The 18513-nt window shown below is 44.3% G+C and overlaps 1 long non-coding RNA gene across 2 annotated transcripts; it reads right to left on the bottom strand.

Moving 5' to 3' along the window:
* Positions 1-916: 916 nt before the first annotated feature.
* LOC119293407 lies at positions 917-3966 on the bottom strand. Of its 2 annotated transcripts, XR_005143047.1 has the most exons (4): positions 3546-3966; positions 1871-1944; positions 1417-1506; positions 917-1173 (listed from the first exon to the last, which is right to left on the bottom strand). It is a non-coding gene; the product is annotated as an uncharacterized LOC119293407 (long non-coding RNA). The 2 variants fall into 2 exon arrangements; XR_005143046.1 differs by lacking the exon at positions 1417-1506.
* Between the last annotated feature and the right edge of the window lie 14547 nt (positions 3967-18513).

Here is an 18513-nt window from a genome sequence, read left to right on the forward strand (position 1 = left end):
CACGCTGAACAAAAGTTGGACTAAGGTCCTGGCCGCTGAGGAATACGGCCAAGAGCGACTTGTCAAAAGTTACCTTAGGCGCAAGCTGCTGCCTTAATTCGACGATGAAGTCCTTGAACCAATGCCATCGAAATACAATCAGGTAGACCAACCAGACCGACCACCACGTGGACGGGATAAAACAACATATCAAGACGAACACTAACCCGCGCCCCCTCGCCGAAGAGGCAGGGAGACTGCAGCCGCGGGCTATACATACGACTTGCAAGGTGACCTAGACAATAAAGCTGGTCAGACCAGATCAATCTACGGATCAAGGGGGCGTGCCCCGACGTGAGATAATGGCCATGAAGCTCGGTGCGACAACCGTTACTATGTTCAGGATCAGTACCGAACTCAGAGGTCAGCCGATCTCCGGCATGACATTGCAAGATACAGAGGGGCCACACACCCCTATGCTTCACTGATGAGGTTATGGAACATCACTTTTCGGAAGGGTTTAAACCCGTCACTACTAGGAAAAAGGCTACTAGCAGCGCAGGCAAAAATGGCTACTAGCAACGCGGGTACCCGCGCTCCTAGTATCGCGCTACAGCTAATAGTTAGTAGTAGCATGGGTTAAACCCGCGCTACTACTAACTTTCTTAGTAGTACCGTGTTCCACCCACACTACTGCTATTTCGTACCCGCGCCACTACTAACGAAATAGTAGTGGTGTGTCCATACTACCAACGCTACTAGTAGCACGTAGTTTTTTCCCACGCCACTACTAACTAATTAAGAATTAAAAAAATAAAATCCACCAATTCCATTTTATGCATACAGTTCCGAGTAAACACAATAGTGAGCACTGTTGGGCTCCTATTTCATGGTTAACCGGAAACCGAAGGAAATAAATCAGCCAAAAAAACTCATTATGCATTGCTACTCAGAAATGACCACTTCAAAGAACATGCAAGTATCTATGTCATTAACAATTGCAAACATAAGTCTATTTTTACTACAGTTGTTGTGCGTACTATCACATAGCTCCTCATTCCGTTCTCACTCAATAATAAGAAAAATGAAAAGAAAAGATAGAGATAATCTGCCAAAATTGCACTTCGGTGTCATGGATTTAGTGTGCCGCTTCAACATCTCATTATCCTGCAGCACTCTGTCGCCATCTTCTACCTGTGAATAAAAACAGACCTTACTTGTCAGAGAAGCAAATGTGAAACCTTATTACAACATGTATGCTAAGTCGCTAACCCATAGAGACAGCTAGAACAAATGTGAAAACTTTCCATGTTGCCGAGTAAGTATATGAGCACCCCGCAAAACATCAATTAGCAAGTACTTGACACATACAAACTTGTACAGAAAAAATAACACTTCCTAATTTAATAGGCTTCAAAGATTGCAAGGAAGGCATACTGATGAGCTGCAATGCAATCTTCAATGTTCAGTACTTGTACACGCTATGCTCCTGCGGTGCAACCCCTAGCTCATATGGCTTCAAAAAGTCTACATTGTATAGGACATTTTTTTAGCAAAGGGTGAAACTGCATACCTATACATCTCAAATCATATGTAGTATGTGTCTAGTCATCCTGCGATTGCCCGATCTCAGAACTTTATTTCTTATAAAAACTTTAGACATGTTCAGGAAACACATCTAGTTAACGAAAAGTGTACATATCACCCATTTTATAGGTTCAAAGATAGATAACAAAAGGACCATGTTCAAGTCCCCAATGGACCACAATCCCTGATAGGAATACCGTTGTTCTTTCTTCAAATTACCATACACGGGGAAACGATGACAAGACTGGATTGTTTTAAACTCTCATCGGACAGAGGAATAAAAAATGAGAGAGAGAGAGAGGACCTTCTATCGTGTGGTCAGTACCAGGGTCGGAGCAGCCACTCGCCTCGTCGTCGTCCTCTCACAGCAGCAGATTTCTGCTTGACAAGCAGATAGGAGCACAAAACGCATGCATCAGGTGGCGTCAAGCACATGGTTGCATGTATAACAAAAGGAAATTGATGTTATAACATGTTAAGTTACAAAAGATGCAAATCGTTCAGTTCCAAAAATAATTACTTGTTGTGGTGCAGCAAGCAGCCAGAGGAAGGAGACGAACAGAGGGTAAGGGGGAGAAGAGAAATGCTTACCTTTCCCCACTTTGGAGGAGAACCATTGTAAATTTGAATAAAGTGTAAAGATTGAGAAAAGTTACTAAACAACAGAAGCAGAGGCCAAAATTCAAAAGGTTATGAAGAAGCTACTCCAATAGTTAGGAATTTTTCCTGCATGGAGTATTACAGTAACACAAGGATTTTGCCTGCATAAGAACAGGGCCTTCAGGATGTTCCTCTGAATTTTGTTGTCCCATGTTTCTTTAAGGAACGGCCATATATTTTTAATATTTCAGAATAGATCAGTACTGATACTATGTTCCAAATTGTACTCCCAAACTGGTAACTAAATTACAGTAACAATAAGTTCAGTTTTCATGTACTAATTCTGCCATAAATTCAGTTTTCAAGATTCTACACTAAATATGCAGTGTTATACTAGTTACATTTTGATTTTTGCGGGCAATTTGATGCATGGCTCACTCACCTATTTGGAACACAGGGAACAACTTCTATCTATACGTGGACATTCAATAGAACAACTGAGAGAGGGAGCTGAAATCAGTGCAAGAGCAGCAGAGGTGAGTGCTGATTAGAAGGTTATCCACCTTTGTGAAATTCTGAAGATGCCAAACTACAGTCACCTCAAATCTGCTTGCACTTACTTTGGCAAGACCAAACTAAGACCGATCGAGGATCCATCTATAGAAAAAGACAACATCCATCTAAGCAGTTTGAATTCAATCAAGGATCATAGATTATTGTCAGTCAATTATTTCTGATTAGTAAGCATTGAGTCTTAAGAGGGATTTTGTATGCCAGATCCGTTCTATAATGAGATCCTACAACATTTATACATAGACAGAGAAAAAGAAGAAGAATATGCTACTGATACTTGGACTTAGTAGACTAGTGAATACTGAACCCCTACCAAGAAATCTTGTCAGGTTCATCAGGAGAATTCCTGGAAGTAGAATGTTGCACAACCATAGCAATCAGTTCAATGATCAAAGCTTTTGCTACACCAACCATAGCCGATCAGTGCTTCGAAGCCATAACAAAAAGAGTAAATTTAACACAGCCTAGTGGGCTGCAGAAATACTGTAAATGCCACTGTCAGTCAGTGCACCTTGACCTTGTCAATAATAGGACTACTAGAAGTAATTAATCTGGAGAAGAATCGCCTTGTTAATTTGGAGTATTTAGCACCACCGCATAATGCCACAACTGTAGTTCACATCCTTTAAAGGATTACTACCCCTTCAAGTGTGATTAATCAGACTTGACAGTTCAAATTAAATCAGACTTCAGGGGTTCCCCTAACTTATAGTACTCAATGCATCAAAATTTTAGAGACAAATACAGCAATACACTAGTCAGACCAAAAAGATCAAAAATTCAGACTTGGGCACAAGGAGGAGGACCTGCAGACTTGCAGAGCACTTGGGCCCGAGGCCGATTAGTACTTGGGCATGGCGATTTGAAGCTAGGGTTCGGGGCCGGCACAAGAGCACGATGAGGAGGAGGATCCGCGCATGGACGCCTGCTAGGCCGTGAACGCAGGACACGGATCTCGCGCGTGAACGCGGGAAGCAGCGGGTGGGTCGCGGCGGCCTGAGCTAGGGCTTCAGGAGCTGAGAGAGGCAGCGGCTGCTGGTGAGGTGGGGGGCGCCGGCGGTGGGGTTAGGGGAGCGTTACACGCGGCCGGTGCTCGCCGGAACCGGCCGGCGTGGGTGGGGGCCGCGGCGAGGAGATCGTGGGGAGAGGAGCTGGGGTGGAGTGGACCGAGGAACAGGTGCCGGTGGAGTGGGTTGTGGGGAGAGAGTTTTTTTTAGGATGAGAGAGAGAGAGAGAGTGGTGGGGTGGGAGTGGATCAGGCCGGGGTGGATGGTGATAGCTACTAACTTATAGTAGCGCAGGTTTTATACCCCTCACTACTATTATTGCTTGTCCCGGGGGCATGGTGGAAATCACTCAGTAGCAGCGCGGATTTATACCCCTCGCTACTACTATCAACTTAGTAGTAACGCAGTTTTTATGCCCCTCGCTACTACTAATTAGCAGTAGCACATCTTTTTAGACCACGCTAGTGATAAACTTCTGTGTATAAGGTTTTTCCTAGTAGTGCATAAACATCGAACCATACGATGGTAAGACGGATCCGTCCGTCTGGATTAGAGGATTTTCTCCTCCACATTCACATGGCTCGAGGAGATGATCTCCACGCCATCAAATATCTCCCTCTAAAGTTGTAGGGACCAACACGACACTGGCTAAACAGCCTCCCAGAAAACTCCATCGGAACCTAGGAAGACTTGGAAGATGCCTTTAGGGCTAACTTCCAGGGCACTTATGTCCGACCTCCGGATGTTGACGACTTGAGTCATATAATCCGGCAGCCAGGCGAATTAGCCCGCAAGCTTTGGAATTGGTTCCTAACTAAAACGAACCAGATTGTAGACTGTCTGAATGCCGAAGCCTTAGCAGCCTTTAAGCACAGCATCTGAGACGAATGGCTTGCTCGACACCTCGGGCAGGAAAAGCCGAAGACCATGGCAGCCTTAACGGCACTCCTGAACTGCTTCTGTGTGGGTGAAGACAATTGGTTGGCTCATAGAAGCAACATCTCAGGTGACCCCAGCACCTCTGGGGTACGGGGCGGCAATGGTAAACCCCGCTGCAATAAAAAAACATCGAAATAACAACAACAACAACAACAACAACAACAACAACAACAACAACGTAGATGATACGAAAGTCAATGCCAGATTCAGCGGTCCTAAATTTGGTCAATAGAAGAAACCTTTAGAAGGCAATAAGGACAGGCCATCTAGCTTAGACAAAATTCTCGAGAGGCCCTACCAGATTCGTGGCACACTCGATAAGCCTACAAACCAAACCAACAGAAATTGTTGGGTTTTCAAACAGGACGGTAAGATAAATACCGAACATAAGGGGGAAGGGCCCCCAAGCGAAGACGATGATGCGTCGCGTCAGCCGAACACTAGGGGTTAGAAACAATTTCCCCCCGAGGTGAAGACAGTGAACATGATATATGTCACTCACATCCCCAAAAGGGAGTGCAAACATGCATTACGAGGCGTCTATGCCGTAGAGCCTGTCGCCCCCCAAGTTTAACCCATGGTCAGCCTGTCCGATCACTTTTGACCGCAGGGACCACCCAACTAGTATCCGTCACGGGGGTTCGGCTGCTTTGGTTCTGAAAGTGCGTTACATCGACTAGAGGGGGGTGAATAGGCTATTTTTATGAATTCTTCAGTGAGGAATTTCAGGGTGAGGAAATTCCTAAGCGAAGAACTACTTGCAGTGGAATAAGTACTCAGGTATAAGCATAACAGAGCAACAGTATAATCTTCATGATGAAATGAAAGACAAACACAGAGTACAGAAAGCGTAAACACAGGACAAGCAGGATGAAGACAAAACAGACTGAAGAAATAGGATTGAGGAATTAGAGAAAGTCTTCAGTCAAAGTCTTCAAACAATAATGATCAGGTTCATCAACACATAACTGAGGAAATGAAAGGGTTGAGGAAATAGAACCAATTGGCTTGGTGAACACAATGATTTGGTAGACCAGTTCCAACTGCTGTGACAGTTGTACATCTGGTTGGAGCGGCTGAGTATTTGAACTCAAGGACACACAGTCTCGGACACACAGTCCTCACCGTATTCTCCTTGAGCTAAGATCACACAGACCTCGCCCAACTGTAGTGGTAAGTCTTCACAGGTGACTTCCAAACCTTCACAGACTTGGTCACTCGGCAATCCACAATTCCTCTTGGATGCTCATACCATGACGCCTAACCGTCTGGAGGATACACAGTCCTCAAAGGTAAAAAGCGTCAGTTCCACACAGGAACAATCTCTTCAGTGATGCTCAATCACTTTGGGGTCTGTAGGTTTGGGTTTGGGTTTTCCTCACTTGATGATTTTCACTCAAAGTCCTCGGAGGATGGGATGCTCTCAAATAACAAGTGTCAGTTTCTCTCAGAGCAGCCAACCAGCTAGTGGTTGTAGGGGCGGCTATTTATACCCTAGGGAGCACCCCGACATGATAAGACATAAATGCCCTTGTCTGATATGACCATTAGGTGGTAGGATATTTTGGGACAGCTGGCGCGCGGCACAACAACGGTCCGATTTGAGGTTCGAATTCCTCAGGGCTATCATGTTCCTCACTGTGTAGGCAATTTGCACTAGCGAATTCCTAACTCCTCAGTCAGAACAAATTCCTCAGAGACCAGAAGATCTTTGTCTCTGTCACTGAAGAAATTGACTGAACTTATATGAGATTTCCAATGTCTTCACTCGAAGGATTGGGCAGGTGTAGGATTTTGAGATGAGCATCACTTGGAAATCAGTTTCCTTAGTATTACCTTGACCCCCTTTAATAGTACGGTGTTTCCTATGACTCAAGAAGAAGAAAATAGAACTACGAAAACAAAAGTCTTCATGCTTCAGATTCCTCGCATGAATATCAAGTCTTCATGGTCACACCAATTTCTTCACTTTCAAAGTCTTTAGGAGAACCAAAGTCTTCAGCCGAAGACATTCATTTTTAGGGGTCGACTTTCACTATAAATATAAAACTCCTCATTGACTTATAGAGCATGTGTACACTCACAAACATATTAGTCCCTTAACCATAAGTCTTCAATACACCAAAATCACTAAGGGGCACTAGATACACTTACAATCTCCCCCTTTTTGGTGATTGATGACAATATAGGTTAAGTTTTCAATGGGGATAAACATATGAATTGAAAGTACTCAATATTGAGGAATTTGATTGCAAGATATAGAAGAACTCCCCCTGAGGATGTGCATAGTGAGGAGTTAGCTTTTGAAGCAATGCACAATTGAATAGTAGTATCATGGAGAACTCCCCCTATATCTTGTAATTCATACACGCATTTAACATATGAAATGAAGAATTTGAAATGCATGATGAAATATGGTGACTGGTGTAATTCAGCATGCGTGCATAACATTAATGAGGAAATAGCATGTAGAAAAGCAGAGCATAACTATCAGGTCACCATCAGACTTAAGTTTACAACTCAATCAATAAAAGCTTCAGAAGAGCGAGAGTTGCAACTTAACAAAAAACTCCCATATATATAGAGACCCGCTTGAAGACTAACTCAAATTTCTCCCCCTTTGTCATCAAATGACCAAAAGGGACGAAAAGTGAGGACTAGCGCCCCTGAAGAATTTCTTCACGAAGTCGATGGAGGAGTGCCAGCATTGTCGGGGTCGGTTGTTGGATTAGGGCCTGCCACAGTGTCGTCCAGATCTTCATTTTCATCAGTATCATAGGATGAAGAATATGAGCTGGGCACCAAAGGAGGAACTTCAACTTTCTTGAATTTCTTCGGTGGAGGATTAGACCAGCCGAAGTCCTACTTGAATCCCATCTCCTTGAGATCCTCATCACCGTAAAGGTGAGACAGTATAGCCCAGGTGCGATCAAAAACTTCATTGAGGTAGTAATGGTTCTTCTTCACTGAATTATATGTGGCAGTCATGTTGTGAAGAATAGAACCAAACTGACGCTTTACCCATTTATGATTGCGATCCACCTTTTGATGAAGACTGAGGAGAAGCTCACGATCAGTCATCACCCTTGGAGCTGTTGCCTGAGGACTTTGCTTTGAGGCATTAGCGGCAGAATCATGAGTAGCAGAGTCATCATTGGTGGAATATGAAGCAGCTTTGCGAAATTGTCCATCCAATGGTCGAATGCCATCATCAATAATAGAAGTGGCCTTGCCCTTTTCATCAGCTAAGGAAAATGTCCGCTTGAGGACTTCAGTTGGGGACAAGTAGCTGCCATGGTTGAGTGTATCAGCTTTTTAGTTGAGTGAAGACCTTGATCTGATGAATCTCATAATCCAAGGAGCGTAAGGTTTCAACTCAAATGGGGACATTGCAACGTTCGCCAAAGTCCTCATGATGAAATCAACGTAGTTCACAGGAATGCCGTGCATGATATTGAAAAGCAGATTCTTCATGATGCCAACAACTTCTTCATCATTTGAGTCGTGGCCTTTGATAGGACTCAATGTCTTTGTCAGGATGCGGTAGACAGTCCTTGGCACATATTGCAATTCCTTCACAAGGAATTTTGACCTTGAGGCTTGACCAGGCTTCAATGGCTTCATCAATACTTGCATGAAGTGATCTGATAGCTTAGTTTCAGAGTAGATGAGACGTGCACCTTCTGGGGGAGGACTAACTGGCATGGCATGAAGCAATTCAGTGGCTGGTGCTTTATAGTGTGTATTCTCTATCATCCAGTCCAACACCCATGAGTTCACATCTTCAGTATTGCCGGTGATGTTAAGCGTCACATAGAATTGAAGAATAAGCTCTTCATTCCAATCGCATATGTCAGTGCAGAAATTGAGCAGGCCAGCATCATGAATGGCAGCGAGTACTGGTGTGAAGCAAGGCAGTGATTCCATATCCAAGTGAGGAATATGCTCATGGTCGAAGACTTTATCCTTGTAGAATAGCACTGAAGAATAGAAATTTGCTTGACTGGCTGTCCAGAAGCGCTTCCTCCTCAGACGAGCAGAATCATAGGGATTGTAATTAGTGAAGAATACATGCTCATTGAAGAAGGCATCAGCTGTGAACTTCAGAGTTTTGGAGAATGGATTCTTCGGGTATGGCTCAGGAGTGTCAGTGATTTGAAGAATAACTTCTGGAATGTCAATCTCTGGAGCCGCATGCTGACGAATATTAGCTTCTCTTTCAGTAGCAGCCTGGGCCTCCATTTCTTCAGGAGCATTTTCATCAGCACTAGTGGCTAGAATTTCTTCATGAATGGAAGGGGCAGTGTGTATTTCTTCAGAGCCCATCTGAACTTATGTTGGTGCTGGGGACTGAGGAATTTGTTGCAGTGGTGTGAACAGAGGATAGTTGGGGTGTTGACTATCCCAAAAATCATCATTCATCACTGGAGTGGTGCAGCCAATGTCCACATCCTCATCCACTTCCATTTTCAACGCCGGCCTCTTCAGCAGTGAACTGAGGCATTGGTGATGATACCTGGGGAGTTGAAGTGAAGGTCTCAACTTCAATTTCTTCATCCATCTGCTCTGTGGAAGCAGCAGAGGGATCTTCTTCAGCAGATTCTTCAGGAATCTGATATTCTTCACCATAAGGATGGCATGCTTGCAAGAGGAAACGCATCAATGAGATTGTCAATTGAGCTTGTCAAAATCTTCGTCTTCTTGGGGGGTGAAGATTCTGAGGCAGCTGATGATTTCCTCTTCTTTAGAGCAGCTCGCTCCGCTGCTTTGGTTTTCTTCACTTCTAGAGCAGAAGGAAGAATTGGGATTGGTGTTGGTGCAGGCGGAGCAGTGGGAGTAGGATCAATTTCTTCAGGCACAACTGATGCAGTTGGCCTGTCTTGAGCAATTTCTTCAAGCGCAGCAATAGAGTCTTCAGCTGGCCTGGCAGATTCTTCAGGCACAACACTAGTGGTTGCCCTGGCAGTTTCTTCAAAGGCTGGAATTTCTTCAGCAGCCCTGGTACTTGCAGTTTCATCAGCAGCCTGATTTTCATCAGCGGTGCTGGCATTTCCTTCAGTAGCTTGAGCAGATGCTTCAGCCGGAATGACTTCAATGTGGACAAGAGAAGCAACACTAGAAGTGAATTTCTTCGTCAGCTTGACGAATTTGACCTTGGCACCCTGCCATTCTGCCTTGTAGGCGTCAAATTCATCGCTGAGCTTTTTGATATCAGTTTGCAGTGCAATCAGCTGCTCAGGCAAAAGACTAAGGACATTGTCCTTTAGGTAGCGCTGCTTCTTGTACTGCGCTTTCTTAGCCACACTGGCTTGGTCATACTTCCATTTTTCTTTAGCAATGAACGCCATCACAATGTGACTTTGTCCAGGAGTGAGGCCTAACTCTGGCATTAGAGCATTGGGATCTTTGTGCCAAAGATCGATGAAATCCAGGATCTTCTTCGGATCCAGTAGAAGGGGCACAACACTCCCTTTGGCTCTAGCAGCCCGTTGTTGTCTGTCCTTGATGATATCAGCTAATTCGTCATCATTATCCTCAGATGGAGTTTGAAAGACCACCTGCTTCTTGTGAGGACTTGGTCTAGTGCCTCGTCCAACAGTGGCCTTGGTCTTCAGTAGTGTGGGACTGGTTGATGAAGGGTGAGCTGAAGAACTTGCTGAAGCTCCTGAGGCAATTGATATGCCTGTGGTCCTTTGGCACGTGGTGAGATGCACAGGTGCTGAGGACTTTGCCGGAGGAGCTGAGGGTTTTGAAATCCTAGGAATTTGTGCAGCTTGAGGAACTGGGGCAGCTTGAGGAATTTGCCTTGGTGGCAATGAGGAGATTGGTCGTGAGGGCATTGAAGAAGAACTTGGTCGTGAGGGCATTGCTGAGGAAGTTGGTTTCTTGGCTGGCTTCTTTGGCATAGCCTTCTTGCTTGCACACTTTGCTGAATCCACTTAGCCATCATCTCCTTCCTTCAAAAAATCACGTATTGCTTCTGCCATTGTACTGCCTCAAGAGGGACGCCCGTCGCCTTGGTACATCATGACACGTGGGACCGCATGACAGGCACTGGTACAGCAAGGTGCTATACAAATGGTTTTTAACCCCTTTCCGCGACGGCATTCGGAACCGTCACCTAGTGAGTGTGGGTGATTAGGGGGTCCTTCCCACACGACCCAGAAATCGTCGAGGATATGCCCTGCTGGCACACACGCTTGTCAAAATGAGGTCATGTGCGACCAGCGAGTGAGCAAATACTTTTATACATACAGTAGTGCTCAAAAAAATATAGTTATACTGGGAAATCATTTCTGGTCATAAGTACATCCCACACAGTCAGTCCCCGCAAAACGTTTCCATTCGTATATACATCCCACATAGTCGCTGCAAGGAAAATGTTTCCGTTCGTAGGTACATCACACACAATTTTCCCCGTTAAATCATTTGTGATAGCATTCCCATCGCACACAATTTTAAAAAATTTATTGTTTGCATTATTGAATGCATCACACACGGTGCGTAGAAGAAACAGTGTGGCAAAGGTTGTCCATCACACATAGTTTTTATGCAGTAAACGTTTGCGCAAGGTGGCCTAATGCATATAGTTTTGAAGAGAATGGCGTGTGTGATTATTCATTGATCCAACACGGTTTATTCCTATAAACTATGTGTGTTTCCTTAGGTCATCGCCCACGGTATTTTCTCAATAACCATTTGCAATAGCAAAAACCAATTAGCAGGCTAATTCACCATTAGCAGGCTAATTTCCCTATTATTAATAATCCATTTATTAATCTAATTGACATTCGTATTAAACACATAATATATTTCATTCCCATATTAAGGAAGCAGGATTTCATATTTGAAATACATCAGAGTACAACATGATATAGCTTCACCACTCAGCTACCCCATTACACAACTGCACCAGCACCAAGTTTCACATGACCTTTCTAAATTAGCAACATAGACGGTACATAGACAGATGCATCTCATCGAGAAAACTGCTGAAGCAGAAGGCGGATATTGAGCCTTCATTGATGTTGAAGGTCTTTGTAAATTTAGGCCAGTGCTTGTGGATGATTGACCATCCATCCTTCGTCCTCTTCAGGAACACTTGAATATTAAACCAGGGTGTTGTATGAAAACCTTCCTCGCCTCCTAACCATAGAGGTGGTTTGAGAGGTAATCATCAGTGAACTGCTTTGGAAAGGCCTGAAAACAAGGATGTGCATCAATATCTTCTCTATATTGGAAATGGGTCAAAGGAATAAAAAAGGCAAGGTATAATAGTTAGTACCATCTTGTAGTGAACTGGTGTATTCTTCATTGTGCAGACAAAGATCTTGTTGTTTTTGGTCGCTAATTTATTTATCCTAACAATCTTTCTGAGTTTCTTGACTTGATTGATATTCATGGACAACTCATTTCCCCATATGCAAAAAGGGTCGAACATTGGGTCAAAACCTCTCGCAGCAGGACCTACATGTGCAAGACCAAATTGTTAAAAACCTAAGTATTAGAATGGTTCCTGCAATTGCACAATAATGTGCTATTTGACAACTGACCATGCACGTGCTAACCTTGATTGTAAACCTCAATGCTTCCCATTGTTTCCCTGTAAAACATATAAGGTAGTTAGTCATCAGGTTAAGTAAGGGTTCGCATGCTATAAGTAAAAGATGTTGATGAAAAATAAGCACATTGCAGATTCATCAGATTAATTCAGGCCACATGGAAAACCCATTTATCCAAACCAAGCATGATTAAGAACTAGGAAATATATCACTTGTATATGTTTCTCATGTATTAAGTGCAGCCAAATTCGATTTATTCTTCACATGCACAACAATACAAAATTCCACCCACGACAATTGGACATCGCATTGCATAATTGAACCAAGCAGTTAACTAAACACCACAACAAATGAACCAAACATTAACTGAGCGCCACATTGCACAATATAACATACTCCTAATAGAAGATCAGACAGTTAACCAAACCAAGCATGCTTAACAACTTGGAAATATAGTAGTTGTATTTGTTTCTCATGTATTTAGTACAACCAAATTCGATTTACTTCTCAGATGGTACACAATAACAGAATGCACCTCACTATTGAACATCGCATTGCAGAATTGAACCAAATAGTTAACTAAACACCACAACACAAATGAACCAAATATTAACTGAGCACCACATTGCACAATGTATAACCAAACCAAGCATGCTTGACAACTTGGAAATATAGCAATTTTATTTGTTTCTCATGTATTTGGTACAGCCAAATTTGATTTACTTCTCACATGGTATACAATAACAGAATGCACCCACAACTATTGAACATCGCATTGCAGAAAAAAGATTAACTAAAACACCACAACACAAATGAAGCAAACGTTAACTAAGCACCACATTGCACAATGTATAACCAAACCAAGCATGCTTGACAACTTGGAAATATAGCAATTTTATTTGTTTCTCGTGTATTTGGTACAACCAAATTCGATTTACTTCTCACATGGTATACAATAACATAATGCACCCACAACTATTGAACATCGCATTGCAGAAAAACCGTTAACCAAACACCACAACACAAATGAACCAAACGTTAACTGAGCACCACATTGCACAATGTATAACCAAACCAAGCATGCTTGACAACTTGGAAATATAGCGATTGTATTCGTTTCCTCATGTATTTTGTAAAGATAAATTCAATTTATTTCTCACATGGAAGACAATACAAAATTACAGCCTGAAGAATTGAACATCACATTTGTAGAATTGAACCAAACAGTTACCTGAAGACGACAACTAATTAACCAAATAGTTAATAAGTGAGCACCACACTGCATGACATATAGAACATATACACAGGAGCAACAAATTGCATGGTAAAATTAGATAGCACAGTTCACTAGAATTTGTTAAGGAAAGGTAGGAGCAACACACGGAATGGGTAAACCGAGCATGCTTAACCGGCATAGCTAGAAAATGTCAAGGTGCTCCTCCAGGATCTGGGGGTCGGCACGAATGGTAGCCATCGCGACCTCTATCGCGCGTGCGGCCACGATTTGCTTCTCTGCTGCCAAATGCTCCTTGAGCTCCTATGATGTAGGGTAGAACCCTAGAGGCCTGATATTTCACGTTTGGAGAGAATCCTACGAAGAACACGAAGAACACAAGAGGGGAAACGAGGGAAACACAAGAGAAAACACTCAACCAACAAGAATATAGTCGCACATGTGCTAGGTCCTTGAAACACAAAAGGGTACAAGATCTGAATCCAACAAGGGATGATACATAGGGTAACCGGTTCTTCTCCGTGACGAGGTCTTGAAGAGGGTCTTCTTCGAGAGGAGGTCTTGAATCCAACATGGATCTTCTCCGAAGAGGTGTCAGTCCCTCGTAGTGGAGCAGATCCGGATGGATGAGCAAAGCTCTATCTCAAAGTATGAGCTATCACAATGCTAACCCTATAAAGAGGGCGGAGTAGGAGTATATATAGTCTAGGGGGCCGAAGGGATGCATGGGCTCGGCCCTTACACTGTGCGTAGACAAGGAAGGCCGGATGTCTGGGCTGTCGGGCCGGATGTCCGAGCGTTCGTGAGGGGCCGGATGTCTGGGCTGTCGGCACGGATGTCCGGGCTGGCCTGGCGCCGTCTCGGGTCTCCTTGGGCAGGGCTGGTCCGGATGTCTGGGCGCTGGCCGGACGTCCGGGGCAACGTGAAGGGCTGGATGTCCAGGGTCGTGGCCGGATGTCCGGGTTATCGAGGCATGTTTTTGTACTCCCTGGATGGCTTGTATGGATGTCCGGGCTGCATGCCGGATCTTCGAGGCAACGTGACGGATGTGCGGGCCCTCTAGATTTGGCTGCAGATCCTTGCCTGCGGGGGAGATCTCCAGGGGCCGGATGTCCAGGGCCATGGCCGGATGTCCGGGGCCTGGAAGTTGTCCTCGTCTTCTTCCGTTGGTTCTCTTCATCCGTGGACTTGGGAGCTTGACCGTCTTCATGTGCATCCTCGGGAGGGTCCTCTTGGTACCTAATCATGCACAACATTCTGGACTTAGGTAGTAGCCATGTCTCGAGAGGATCGAACGAGATATCACTAAGGAAAGAAGTCACCTCGGTCTCAACAGCTCTAGCTCTAGCTCATGTCATGGGTCCTCTTGGCACTTGATGAGACGATGGTAGATCCATGGGGATGACCGTAGGATGCTCCGCATCGTCTCCCCTCCCTTGGGAAAGATCCGACCTCTGATCAAAATCCTCATCACCATGGTACGGGGAGAGATCATTGACGTTGAAGATGTCACTCATGGAGTACTTGTCGCGTGGAATGTCGATCTTGTAGGCGTTGTTGTTGTAGCGTTCAAGCACCTTGAAGGGTCCATTGGATCATGGTAGAATTTTGGACTTGCGTTCGTTGGGGAAGCGCTCCTTGCGAAGGTGTAGCCACACAAGATCTCCGATGTTGAATATCATGGGTTGCTTGTTGATGTTGAGCTTGGTCACGAGTTGTTGTACTTGGCACTCGATGGTGTGCCTTGTATCCTCATGCATCTTCTTGAGGTAGCTTTCTCGTGCACTCGCATCCATGTTGGTGCGCTCTTGTAGTGGAAGAGGTAGAATGTCCAATGGGGACAATGGGTTGAAGCCAGAGATGACCTCGAAGGGGGACTTGCCGGTAGTCGAATGTCTTGCACGGTTGTAGGTGTACTCGGCAATGGGTAGGCACTCCTCCCACTCCTTGATGTTCCTCTTGATCAACACGCGAAGTGGAGTGGAGAGTGTACGGTTCGTCACCTCTATTTGGCCGTCAGTTTGGGGATGGTATGTCGAAGAGAACAAGAGCTTGATTCCAAGCTTGGCGCATAGAGTCTTTCAAAATTAACTCAAGAACTTGACATCGCGGTCTGAGACGATCGTCTCGGGCACTCCATGTAGGCGCAAGATTTCCCTACAAAAGATATTCGCAATATGTGAAGCATCGTCTATCTTGTTGCATGGGATAAAATGAGCCATTTTAGAGAATCAGTCCACAACAACAAACACGGAATCCTTTCCATTTTGAGTTCTAGGAAAACCAAGTACAAAATCCGTGCTAATGTCTTCCCAAGGTTGATAAGGAATAGGAAGAGGCATGTAAAGACCATGGGATTGAGCTTTTGACTTAGCTTTGTGACATGTAGAGCATTGGTTGGTGAAACATGAGATGTCGCGGAACATCTTGGGCCAAAAGTAGTTCTTGGAGAGCATGGCGAATGTCTTTTCGCGTCCAAAGTGTCCCATGAGTCCGCCTCCATGAGCCTCTTGCAGAAGGAGCAAACGAAGAGAATACTCAGGAATGCAAAGTTTGTTAGCTCTCATAAAATAATCATCCTTGATGTAATATCGTTAACAAGATGTATGCGTCGAACACTTAGCATAAGGAATAGCAAAAGTAGGATCATGTGCATACAAGTCTTTTATGTGCTCAAAGCCAATGACATTCAATTCAAGTTTAGTGACAAGCGTGCATATGTGGGAATGGCATCCGCCACTACATTTTCCTTACCCTTGATGTACTTGATGACATAAGGAAAAGAGTCTATGAATTCACTCCATTTTGCATGACGCTTGTTCAACTTAGTTTGTCCTTTTAAGTACTTAAGCGTTTCATGATCGGTATGAATGATAAATTCATGAGGGTGAAGATAATGTTCCCATTCACGCAAAACTCACACTAAAGCATATAGCTATTTGTCATAGATGGGATAATTGAGTTGCGCTCCGGAAAGTTGCTCACTAAAATATGCTATGGGGCGCTTCTCTTGCGTTAACACACCTCCTATGCCATGACCACTAGCATCACAATGAATCTCAAAAGGTTTGTCAAAGTTGGCTAAAGCAAGCATGGGAGCATGAGTAAGCAAATTCTTAAGCTCATTAAATGCGGTATCTTGGGATGGTCCCCAAACAAATAAAGGTGAAGCAATGGTGCTAAAAATCCTTCACAAAGCGACGATAGAAACTGGCGAAACCAAGAAAACTACGCACTTGTTGCAAGTTGGTTGGTTGGGGCCAAGTTTTAATAGCATTGATCTTAGATTCATCTACATGAACACCCTTAGAAGACATAACAAAACCCAAGAAAACAAGCTTATCAACACCAAAAAGGCATTTGTCCACATTAGCATAAAGGCACTCTTTCCTAAGGGTTTGCAACACGGTTCTAAGATGGGTGACATGCTCTTTGAGGGATTTGCTAAAGACAAGAATATCATCAAAATAGACCACAACAAATACACCAATAGAGGGACGAAGAACAAAGTGCATGACTTGCATGAAAGTACTGGGTGCTTCGGATAAACCCATTGGCATAACTAACCATTCATATAAGCCAAATTTGGTCTTAAATGCGGTTTTCCATTCATCACCTTCTTGGATGTGTATTTGATAGTAGCCACTCTTAAGATCAATCTTAGAGAAAATGGTGGCTCCACTAAGCTCATCAAGCATATCATCTAAGCATGGAATAGGATAGCGATATCTAACGGTGATAGCATTAATGGGACGGCAATCGGAAACCATGCTATAAGTACCGTCTTTCTTTGGAACAAGTATGACCGGAACGGCACGAGGACTCAAACTTTCACGTACTTGACCATTGTTGATGAGTTGTTGTACTTGTCGTTGTATCTCCTTAGTTTCCTCGGGGTTGACGCGGTAGGGAGCCTTGTTAGGTAGAGGTGCTCCTGGGATGAGGTCGGTTCGGTGCTCAATTCCTCATAGTGGAGGTAGACCCGGAGGTAACTCATCAGGGAAAACATCTTGGAATTCCTGCAAAAGGGAAGACAACATTAAAGGTAAATTGTGAGAGGTGTTAGTTTTTGGTACCTTGTCCTTGCACACAAGGACATAGTGCATAACATGTGATGGGTTCTCACACACTTCTCTCATCTCACTTTTGGTGGCAAATAGGACTAAGTTTTTCTTGTCGCTCATCGTGGAGGCACTCGATTTTGGCTTTTGGCGCTCACTCTCTTTTGGGTGGATCACTCTCTCACTCTTTTCTCCATGATGGGTGGCTTGCTTGTGGGCGATCACTTGACTTGGAGACATAGGTAATAGAACATATTCCTTTCCTTTCATCTCGAAGCTATTGTCACATCCTAGTTAGCCATGCATTAGAGTGTTGCATCATGTTTACTCTTTCATCAGAAATCTGAAATGGGGATGACAGAACCCCCAGTCCCCTCTGAAACCAATTAGGGTTTACTAAAAACTTTTTCAATGGACCTGAAATGCCCTTCTAAAATGCTCATCATTTTTGTCTTGGTTCAGAACCTCTGCCAAAAGTGGTGCACATTTTCCTAGGCCATCCTAGGGTTTTTGAATTAAATCATAAATATTTGAATTTGGGCATTTAAAATTATATAAAATATTTAAATGCTCAAATATCTCCAAACTAAAATGTTTCATGTTGGAAATAATCCAACTATGGACCAGGAGTAGTTTGGTGATTTTAGGAGTAGCCTAAGTATTTTTTTTTAATTCAACAAAGTTGCAGAAGTATTAAAAAAACAGAAAACAGAAAGAAATGGAAAAAGCTTACCTGGCGCCTGCTCCCGGCCCACCTGCCGGCCCAGCCCAGCGCCGCTCCAGCGAGCTGCTTGCCGGCCAGGCAGGCAGGCAGGTGCCCGACGGCGACCGCAGCGCGCGCCACGCACCTGCTCGCCGCCTCGCCGCTCCCCGCGCCCGGTGACGTCGTGGACCGGCCTCCCTCGCTCCCCCGAACCCCCCAGACACCCCCTCTCCTCTCCAGCTCCTCCCCCTCGCGCTCCCCCGCCATG

The sequence above is a fragment of the Triticum dicoccoides genome, chromosome 4B (genome assembly GCF_002162155.2).
Source record: "Triticum dicoccoides isolate Atlit2015 ecotype Zavitan chromosome 4B, WEW_v2.0, whole genome shotgun sequence".
NCBI lineage: Eukaryota > Viridiplantae > Streptophyta > Magnoliopsida > Poales > Poaceae > Triticum > Triticum dicoccoides.